Below are 11,571 nucleotides of genomic sequence, written 5' to 3'. Positions count from 1 at the left end.
TTTAACTTTTTATTAGTAATTTCCCCACTATTTTCTCAGAATTACTTTGGTTTCTGATGTTATTTTTATTTCCGTATGATTTTTTAGAATTTTTCTATTTCTTTGACTAATTTTGGGGGGGTATTTATTTTAACATTGCACTGAGCTTTAAATCACTTTTGGTAGGATGACAGTCTCACTATATTAATTCTACCAGTGCATAAATATTTTAAACCTTTTCACTTTCTAGCTTCTTTCTTATTTCTTTCATTAGGTATTTGAAGTTTATATTGTAGATGCCATTGTAAATGTGAATATATTCGTGATCTCTTGGTGTATTTGTTGGTGTTGTATAGAAAGGCTCCTGATTTTGTAAGTTGACGTGGTGTCCTGCCATTTTGCTGAAATTGTCTAGACGTTTTCTAGTAGCATTTTGGGATCACTTAAATGTAATATCACATCATCTGCAAATTGAGATAATTTAACTTCTTTTTCTATTTGTACCGCTTTCTTTAATTTCCTTCTCTTGCCACATTATTCTGCCTAGAGAGAAGCATATCTTTAATTTTCATGAATCTGAATCCTTCCATTAAACATGTTTTGTCTTTTTGCCAAGGATCTTCAATTTATACTTGTGAAGTTTTGGTCTCACTTCTCCTTTGAGGTATGTCCATATGCAACCTGTTCCCTTCTGTTTGTGTCTTAGCTAAGGTTTTACTTCTGTAAACAGACATCATAACCAAAACAACTCTTATAGGGACAACATTTAATTGTGGCTGGTTTACAGATTCAGAGTTTCAGTCCCTTATCATCAAGACAGGAGCATGCCAGCATCTAGGCAGTCTTGACACTGGAGGATCTGAGAGTTCTACAGCCTTCTGAAAGCTTCTAGAAGACTGAATTCCAGGCAGGTAAGAGAACAGTCTCTCAAAACCCACCCCCATAGTGACAAACTTCCTCCAAGCCACACTGCCTAATAGTGCCATTCCTCGGCCAAGCATATTCAAACCACCAGTTTGTATGTTTCACTTCACTTTTTTTTTTTTACTTTTTAATTGCTTAGCTTTATTACTTTCATGCCATTTATACTCTTACATATAATTTCAATGCATCCATTGTACATTTATTTATTTATTTATTTATTTTCCATTTTCCAATGGCTGGTGTGTTGGGGTCTGAGACATAGATGGAAGAAAACTGGAGCTGCAATGAATGCAGACTTTTTATTTTTCATTTCCACTGACCAATAAACAGAAGTACAGGTGCACCCAACCCCGGACATGCATTAACTCATCATGAGAAATCTAGGTAGGCTAAGTAAGGTGAGAGAATGTTTGTCACTCCCAAAACTATCTGGAGAGGAAGAGTGGAGGGCTGGCATTGAGATACAATGTGGACAAGCTAAGTGGTCTCCGTCTGAAAGTTGGCATTCATCCACAAACGTTAAAAAAAAAATAAGAAAAGGCTGTAGATTAAAAAAGAAACAGAAAATACTGCTTTCATAAAGATCTGATTGCCTTGGCACTGGCCCTGTGGGCAAAATCAAACACCCTCCTCCCCAGCTGTATCACAGGAGGGATGCTGGGGTTTTTAAAGGATGGAGCCTAGGGGATAGCGGTTCAGGTACAGATGATGTACTTTCAGACAATGGTCTGTAAAATCCAGGACTGACTGGTCAAGGTGACTGAAGGTATATTAGATATTTCCCCACAAAAATACTATTTGGATGCTCCCCGCTCCCTCCCTCCCCGGATGGGACACATCCTCCTATTTTTTTTCTTTTCTTTTCTTTTCTTTTTTTTATTTTTTAATCCCTTGGGCAATACATAGCCTCACTTCCAATTTGAAACAAGTTAGTATAGGATACAGAGACAGAGAGAGCTTGAGACCGGTCCTTTGCGAGTGACCTCTGACGGCCACGCTTTGTTCGGAGCTGGAGACCTGTGCCTGGGGGGCCTAGCCGCGGAACTGGGCGCCTCAGAGGCCGCGAGCGTCTCTGTGGACCAGGGCGCGGGCTCCGCACTGCTAGGTTTAGAATCTGAAGCCGCCTGGGCCGCGTCGCTTTTCGCCTCGCGGCCAGCGGCGGGAGCCTCAGTCTTTTTGGCCTCGCCCCCCTCCTGGGGCGCGCGATCCGGCGCGCGGGTGCCCTAGGCGCTCGGCGCTCGCCTCGCCGGCCTTGGGGGCCTCGCCGCCCATCGCGGGCCCGGGCCAGGCCGCCTCCTGCTCAGGCACTGGCCGGGGCTCGGGCTGCTCCTCCGTGGCGCCCTCGCTCTTCTCGGGCTGGGCCTTGGGCGCCTCCTCCTTACCGGCCGCCTGTTGGTCGGCCTCCTTTTCCTCAGCCCATGCCTCCCCATCTGGAGTGTGCTTGGGCTTCTCTGCGCTCTCCTTGACCTCAGTGGTGTGGGCGGCCGTCTGGGGTTCTCTCTCCTTTGGGGTCCCCTCCTCCTCGGTGCCCGTGCCTTTAGCCTTCTTGTCTTTGTCCTTGGCCTTCTCCTCATTCACATTGTAACCCTTCTTGCTCAGCTTGCCTCCCATCATGGAGTTCCTCTCCTCAGAGGAGCCGATGAGAAGAGTTCACTTCACTTTTTTAAAGTATGTGCTTGAAAGTCACTCAGTCTATTTCATAGCAAGTGTTTATGATTTCTCAAGACTGTGACTGCTAGAGAAATAACTCAGTGGTTAAGAGCATGTGTTCCTCTTGCAAAGGACACAAGTTCATTCAATTCCTGCACCTACATGATAAATCACAACTATAAATCCAATTCCAGGAGGTGTACAAACAAACATACAGGCAGGCACTCACACATTTCAAACAAAAGATGAACAGAAAAGAATGCATATGTATATGGACTTTAATTAGTTCTGGGCCCTTAGTACCTCTACCTGCGAAGAATGAATCAAAGTTTCAGACCTTTTTTCTTCCAGTGGTAGGTACTGAATAATCCTCAAATGATATCTCAAGCAGAAATATGGTACCATCACTTTAGAATATTATGTGGATAATGTATCGTTTTAAGGAATTCTACTTTTAAAAGGTAGTATTTGCTCTATCTCTTTCTCTCTTTGAGTCTTTGAGTGTGTGTGTGTGTGTGTGTGTGTGTGTGTGTGTGTGTATGGTGTGTGTGCATGTGTGTGTGTGTGTTATAAAGTGATGTGGATGTGTACAATACACATGTGTGCTATGTTGACTGTCTTGCAAAGGTTATTAAGATTGTATTTAACCATGCCCTTTTGAGTTTTGCATTTGTGTAGTTTTAACATATGTCATATAGGTCCATGGAGGTGAGTGATTAATTATTAGAGTTCTTTAATAATAAATACCACTGATGGGAATACTGAGGGACACTTTTTGGTTCTATGTTAGTGAGGCACATCCGTATTTCATCGAGTAGAAAGGAAGCTGAATGTGCACACTGTAAGTAGCCCAGCAGGTTACACTGCTAACTGTTCTAAGTTAACCTTTAACCTAGGTGTAACACAGATGGAGACTCAAGAGCAATGCAACAGCCTTGTGTATGTGTGAATCATTCACTACACAGAGAGAAGAATGCTGGATGTCTGACTAAAATGCAGTTTAAAGATTCAGTGTGTGGGGAAGTCCCACACCCGCGGATCCCGGCCCGCAGCAGCTCTCTGCTCCCAGACCCGGTGAGAGAGAGACCCAACCGCCTGGTCAGGTGGGCACTCCTGAGGCTGCAGAGCGGAAGAGACCACCAACACTGCTCACCCCTGCCCACATCCCTGGCCCAAGAGGAAACTGTATAAGGCCTCTGGGCTCCCGTGGGGGAGGGCCCAGGAGCGGCAGGACTTCTGCGCCTGAGACACCGCCGGATCCTGAAAGAAACAGACCGGATAAACAGTTCTCTGCACCCAAATCCCGTGGGAGGGAGAGCTAAACCTTCAGAAAGGCAGACAAGCCTGGGAAACCAGAAGAGACTGCTCCCTGCACACACATCTCGGACGCCAGAGGAAAAAGCCAAAGACCATCTGGAACCCTGGTGCACTGAAGCTCCCGGAAGGGGCAGCACAGGTCTTCCTGGTTGCTGCCGCTGCAGAGAGCCCCTAGGCAGCACCCCACGAGCGAACCTGAGCCTCGGGACCACAGGTAAGACCAAATTTTCTGCTGCAAGAAAGCTGCCTGGTGAACTCAAGACACAGGCCCACAGGAACAGCTGAAGACCTGTAGAGAGGAAAAACTACACGCCCGAAAGCAGAACACACTGTCCCCATAACTGACTGAAAGAGAGGAAAACAGGTCTACAGCACTCCTGACACACAGGCTTATAGGTCAGTCTAGCCACTGTCAGAAATAGCAGAACAAAGTAACACTAGAGATAATCTGATGGCGAGAGGCAAGCGCAGGAACCCAAGCAACAGAAACCAAGACTGCATGCCATCATCGGAGCCCAATTCTCCCACCAAAACAAACATGGAATATCCAAACACACCAGAAAAGCAAGATCTAGTTTCAAAATCATATTTGATCATGATGCTGGAGGACTTCAAGAAAGACATGAACACACTTAGGGAAACACAGGAAATCATTAATAAACAAGTAGAAGCCTACAGAGAGGAATGGCAAAAATCCCTGAAAGAATTCCAGGACAACACAATCAAACAGATGAAGGAATTAAAAATGGAAATAGAAGCAATCAAGAAAGAGCACATGGAAACAACCCTGGATATAGAAAACCAAAAGAAGAGACAAGGAGCTGTAGATACAAGCTTCACCAACAGAATACAAGAGATGGAAGAGAGAATCTCAGGAGCAGAAGATTCCATAGAAATCATTGACTCAACTGTCAAAGATAATGTAAAGCGGAAAAAGCTACTGGTCCAAAACATACAGGAAATCCAGGACTCAATGAGAAGATCAAACCTAAGGATAATAGGTATAGAAGAGAGTGAAGACTCCCAGCTCAAAGGACCAGTAAATATCTTCAACAAAATCATAGAAGAAAACTTCCCTAACCTAAAAAAAGAGATACCCATAGGCATACAAGAAGCCTACAGAACTCCAAATAGATTGGACCAGAAAAGAAACACCTCCCGTCACATAATTGTCAAAACACCAAACGCACAAAATAAAGAAAGAATATTAAAAGCAGTAAGGGAAAAAGGTCAAGTAACATATAAAGGGAGACCTATCAGAATCACACCAGACTTCTCGCCAGAAACTATGAAGGCCAGAAGATCCTGGACTGATGTCATACAGACCCTAAGAGAACAAAAATGCCAGCCCAGGTTACTGTATCCAGCAAAACTCTCAATTAACATTGATGGAGAAACCAAGATATTCCATGACAAAACCAAATTTACACAATATCTTTCTACAAATCCAGCACTACAAAGGATAATAAATGGTAAAGCCCAACATAAGGAGGCAAGCTATACCCTAGAAGAAGCAAGAAACTAATCGTCTTGGCAACAAAACAAAGAGAATGAAAGCACACAAACATAACCTCACATCCAAATATGAATATAAAGGGAAACAATAATCACTATTCCTTAATATCTCTCAATATCAATGGCCTCAACTCCCCAATAAAAAGACATAGATTAACAAACTGGATACGCAACGAGGACCCTGCATTCTGCTGCCTACAGGAAACACACCTCAGAGACAAAGACAGACACTACCTCAGAGTGAAAGGCTGGAAAACAACTTTCCAAGCAAATGGTCAGAAGAAGCAAGCTGGAGTAGCCATTCTAATATCAAATAAAATCAATTTCCAACTAAAAGTCATCAAAAAAGATAAGGAAGGACACTTCATATTCATCAAAGGAAAAATCCACCAAGATGAACTCTCAATCCTAAATATCTATGCCCCAAATACAAGGGCACCTACATACGTAAAAGAAACCTTACTAAAGCTCAAAACACACATTGCACCTCACACAATAATAGTGGGAGATTTTAACACCCCACTCTCATCAATGGACAGATCATGGAAACAGAAATTAAACAGTGATGTCGACAGACTAAGAGAAGTCATGAGCCAAATGGACTTAACGGATATTTATAGAACATTCTATCCTAAAGCAAAAGGATATACCTTCTTCTCAGCTCCTCATGGTACTTTCTCCAAAATTGACCATATAATTGGTCAAAAAACGGGCCTCAACAGGTACAAAAAGATAGAAATAATCCCATGCGTGCTATCGGACCACCACGGCCTAAAACTGGTCTTCAATAACAATAAGGGAAGAATGCCCACATATACATGGAAATTGAACAATGCTCTACTCAATGATAACCTGGTCAAGGAAGAAATAAAGAAAGAAATTAAAAACTTTTTAGAATTTAATGAAAATGAAGATACAACATACTCAAACTTATGGGACACAATGAAAGCTGTGCTAAGAGGAAAACTCATAGCGTTGAGTGCCTGCAGAAAGAAACAGGAAAGAGCATATGTCAGCAGCTTGACAGCACACCTAAAAGCTCTAGAACAAAAAGAAGCAAATACACCCAGGAGGAGTAGAAGGCAGGAAATAATCAAACTCAGAGCTGAAATCAACCAAGTAGAAACAAAAAGGACCATAGAAAGAATCAACAGGACCAAAAGTTGGTTCTTTGAGAAAATCAACAAGATAGATAAACCCTTAGCCAGACTAACGAGAGGACACAGAGAGTGCGTCCAAATTAACAAAATCAGAAATGAAAAGGGAGACATAACCACAGATTCAGAGGAAATTCAAAAAATCATCAGATCTTACTATAAAAACCTATATTCAACAAAATTTGAAAATCTTCAGGAAATGGACAATTTCCTAGACAGATACCAGGTATCAAAGTTAAATCAGGAACAGATAAACCAGTTAAACAACCCCATAACTCCTAAGGAAATAGAAGCAGTCATTAAAGGTCTCCCAACCAAAAAGAGCCCAGGTCCAGATGGGTTTAGTGCAGAATTCTATCAAACCTTCATAGAAGACCTCATACCAATATTATCCAAACTATTCCACAAAATTGAAACAGATGGAGCCCTACCGAATTCCTTCTACGAAGCTACAATTACTCTTATACCTAAACCACACAAAGACACAACAAAGAAAGAGAACTTCAGACCAATTTCCCTTATGAATATCGACGCAAAAATACTCAATAAAATTCTGGCAAACCGAATTCAAGAGCACATCAAAACAATCATCCACCATGATCAAGTAGGCTTCATCCCAGGCATGCAGGGATGGTTTAATATACGGAAAACCATCAACGTGATCCATTATATAAACAAACTGAAAGAACAGAACCACATGATCATTTCATTAGATGCTGAGAAAGCATTTGACAAAATTCAACACCCCTTCATGATAAAAGTCCTGGAAAGAATAGGAATTCAAGGCCCATACCTAAACATAGTAAAAGCCATATACAGCAAACCAGTTGCTAACATTAAACTAAATGGAGAGAAACTTGAAGCAATCCCACTAAAATCAGGGACTAGACAAGGCTGCCCACTCTCTCCCTACTTATTCAATATAGTTCTTGAAGTTCTAGCCAGAGCAATCAGACAACAAAAGGAGATCAAAGGGATACAGATCGGAAAAGAAGAGGTCAAAATATCACTATTTGCAGATGATATGATAGTATATTTAAGTGATCCCAAAAGTTCCACCAGAGAACTACTAAAGCTGATAAACAACTTCAGCAAAGTGGCTGGGTATAAAATTAACTCAAATAAATCAGTTGCCTTCCTCTATACAAAAGAGAAACAAGCCGAGAAAGAAATTAGGGAAACGACACCCTTCATAATAGACCCAAATAATATAAAGTACCTCGGTGTGACTTTAACCAAGCAAGTAAAAGATCTGTACAATAAGAACTTCAAGACACTGAAGAAAGAAATTGAAGAAGACCTCAGAAGATGGAAAGATCTCCCATGCTCATGGATTGGCAGGATTAATATAGTAAAAATGGCCATTTTACCAAAAGCAATCTACAGATTCAATGCAATCCCCATCAAAATACCAATCCAATTCTTCAAAGAGTTAGACAGAACAATTTGCAAATTCATCTGGAATAACAAAAAACCCAGGATAGCTAAAGCTATCCTCAACAATAAAAGGACTTCAGGGGGAATCACTATCCCTGAACTCAAGCAGTATTACAGAGCAATAGTGATAAAAACTGCATGGTATTGGTACAGAGACAGACAGATAGACCAATGGAATAGAATTGAAGACCCAGAAATGAACCCACACACCTATGGTCACTTGATTTTTGACAAAGGAGCCAAAACCATCCAATGGAAAAAAGATAGCATTTTCAGCAAATGGTGCTGGTTCAACTGGAGGGCAACATGTAGAAGAATGCAGATCGATCCATGCTTATCACCCTGTACAAAGCTTAAGTCCAAGTGGATCAAGGACCTCCACATCAAACCAGACACACTCAAACTAATAGAAGAAAAACTAGGGAAGCATCTGGAACACATGGGCACTGGAAAAAATTTCCTGAACAAAACACCAATGGCTTATGCTCTAAGATCAAGAATTGACAAATGGGATCTCATAAAACTGCAAAGCTTCTGTAAGGCAAAGGACACTGTGGTTAGGACAAAACGGCAACCAACAGATTGGGAAAAGATCTTTACCAACCCTACAACAGATAGAGGCCTTATATCCAAAATATACAAAGAACTCAAGAAGTTAGACCGCAGGGAAACAAATAACCCTATTAAAAAATGGGGTTCAGAGCTAAACAAAGAATTCACAGCTGAGGAATGCCGAATGGCTGAGAAACGCCTAAAGAAATGTTCAACATCTTTAGTCATAAGGGAAATGCAAATCAAAACAACCCTGAGATTTCACCTCACACCAGTGCGATTGGCTAAGATCAAAAACTCAGGTGACAGCAGATGCTGGCGAGGATGTGGAGAAAGAGGAACACTCCTCCATTGTTGGTGGGATTGCAGACTGGTAAAACCATTCTGGAAATCAGTCTGGAGGTTCCTCAGAAAATTGGACATTCAACTGCCTGAGGATCCAGCTATACCTCTCTTGGGCATATACCCAAAAGATGCCTCAACATATAAAAGAGACACGTGCTCCACTATGTTCATCGCAGCCTTATTTATAATAGCCAGAAAATGGAAAGAACCCAGATGCCCTTCAAAAGAGGAATGGATACAGAAAATGTGGTACATCTACACAATGGAATATTACTCAGCTATCAAAAACAACGAGTTTATGAAATTCGTAGGCAAATGGTTGGAACTGGAAAATATCATCCTGAGTGAACTAACCCAATCACAGAAAGACATACATGGTATGCACTCATTGATAAGTGGCTATTAGCCCAAATGCTTGAATTACCCTAGATCCCTAGAACAAACGAAACTCAAGACTGATGATCAAAATGTGAATGCTTCACTCCTTCTTTAAATGAGGAAAAAGAATACCCTTGGCAGGGAAGGGAGAGGCAAAGATTAAAACAGAGACTGAAGGAACACCCATTCAGAGCCTGTCCCACATTTGGCCCATACATATACAGCCACCCAATTGGACTAGATGGATGAAGCAAAGAAGTGCAGACCGACAGAAGCCGGATGTAGATCGCTCCTGAGAGACACAGCCAGAATACAGCAAATACAGAGGCGAATGCCAGCAGCAAACCACTGAACTGAGAATAGGTCCCCTATTGAAGGAATCAGAGAAAGAACTGGAAGAGCTTGAAGGGGCTCGAGACCCCAAAAGTACAACAATGCCAAGCAACCAGAGCTTCCAGGGACTAAGCCACTACCTAAAGACTATACATGGACTGACCCTGGACTCTGACCCCATAGGTAGCAATGAACATACTAGTAAGAGCACCAGTGGAAGGGGAAGCCCTGGGTCCTGCTAAGACTGAACCCCCAGTGAACTAGTCTATGGGGGGAGGGCGGCAATGGGGGGAGGGTTGGGAGGGGAACACCCATAAGGAAGGGGAGGGGGGAGGGGGATGTTTGCCCGGAAACCGGGAAAGGGAATAACACTCGAAATGTATATAAGAAATACTCAAGTTAATAAAAAAAAAAAAGAAATTTGTAACAAAAAAAAAAAAAGAAAAAAAATCTCCTTATATTTCAGCTACAATAAAAAAAAAAAAAAAAAAAAACAAAGACAATCACGAAATTTGCAAGCAAATGGATGGAGCTAGAAAATATCACCCTGCGTGAAGCAACCCAAATCCAGAAGGATGGCATGGTACAGACTCACTTATGAGTGAACGTTAACCATGAAGTACAGGGAAGCCATGCTACACTCCACAGAAGGAGGGTCCGAGGGAGGAGGCCTGAATCTCATTCACAAGAGAAATGGAAGTGGATGGAGGGAGAGAACTGGACAGGAAAGGTAGTGAGGAGGGGAACAGAAATTGGAATCAGGTGTCTGGAGAAGGGATGTGGTAGAACGCTGGCAGTGAGAATGATAATTGGGGGAGGGCATCTCTGGGAGTAACTGGAGACCTGGGATGAGAGAGGTTCTGGGGAGTCTATCCAGGTGACCCTAGCTGAGATTCCTACTAGTGGAGGACATGAAGACTGAAATGACCACCTCCTGTAGCCAGGCAGTACTACCAATGGAGACAGGAAAATAGCAACCCATTTGCAAAACCTTCAATCCAAAATTTGTCCTGCCTACAAGATGCACAGGGATAAAGATGGGACAGAGACTAAGGGACTGGCCAATAAATCACTAGCCCAACTTGAGACACATCTATCCCATGTAAGAAAGCCAATCCTTGACACTATTAGTGATACTCTGTTATGCTTGTAGACAGGAGTCTAACATAACTGTTACCTAAGAGGCTTCATCCAGCAATTAATGAAAACAGATGCAGAGACCCACAGCCAAGTATCAGGAGGTACTCAGGGAGTCTTGTAGAAGTTTCCTAATTCTAAGACCACATACAGCATAGCCTACCTTTGCATCCCTTTCCCCTAACTGGGCTGCCATGTCTAGCCTCAGTGGAAGATGTGCCTATGTGACTTGATTTGCTAAGGCTTGCTGATAACCATCAGAAAAGGCCTCCCCTTTTCTGAGGTGCAGGGTAGAAGGGGTGGGTGGGGGAGGGGAGAGGGAGGACTGGGAGAAAAGGAAGAGAGAAAAGCTGCAATCTATAATAGGGATGCAAAGAAACTAAATAATTAATTTTAAAAAGAAAAAATAATAAAATAAAATACAAGTTTCCAACAATAAATTTGTTTCTTTAATATTAAAAAAAAAAAAAAAAGATTCAGTGTGTGTGTGTGTGTGTGTGTGTGTGTGTGTGTGTGTGTGTTCATTTGTTTCTATGGTAGCAAGCACAACATGGATCACCTTATTCCAGTACAACAGAAACTAGTACGGGTACAGAATTGCTCACAGAACTGAGAGAAAAATAACAAGGACAGAGAACAAGGCAAATGTGGGGACCCATAAAAAAAAGTTCCCAAGTGGTCATCGCCAAAGTATCTCTCATAAGTTGAGTGGGTTGCAATTTAGTTTGCTCATAATTCAAATCTGTGAGCAAAGCATATGTTCTACCTAGATGTGGCCATGTGTATACATTTTGGTCAGGGAACAGTGGGGCTCCTGATTGGTACCAAAATCAAATAGGGTGGCATT

At 42.1% G+C, this 11,571-nt stretch overlaps 1 pseudogene; it reads right to left on the bottom strand.

Annotated features, from left to right (window-relative positions):
- Positions 1 to 1,832: 1,832 nt before the first annotated feature.
- Positions 1,833 to 3,093, bottom strand: LOC148003340 (brain acid soluble protein 1-like; annotated as a pseudogene).
- Between the last annotated feature and the right edge of the window lie 8,478 nt (positions 3,094 to 11,571).

The sequence above is a fragment of the Rattus norvegicus genome, chromosome 9 (assembly GCF_021556685.1).
Source record: "Rattus norvegicus strain SHRSP/BbbUtx chromosome 9, alternate assembly SHRSP_T2T, whole genome shotgun sequence".
NCBI lineage: Eukaryota > Metazoa > Chordata > Mammalia > Rodentia > Muridae > Rattus > Rattus norvegicus.
Note: the sequence above shows the minus strand (reverse complement) of the source record. Positions and strands in the feature narration are given on the sequence as shown.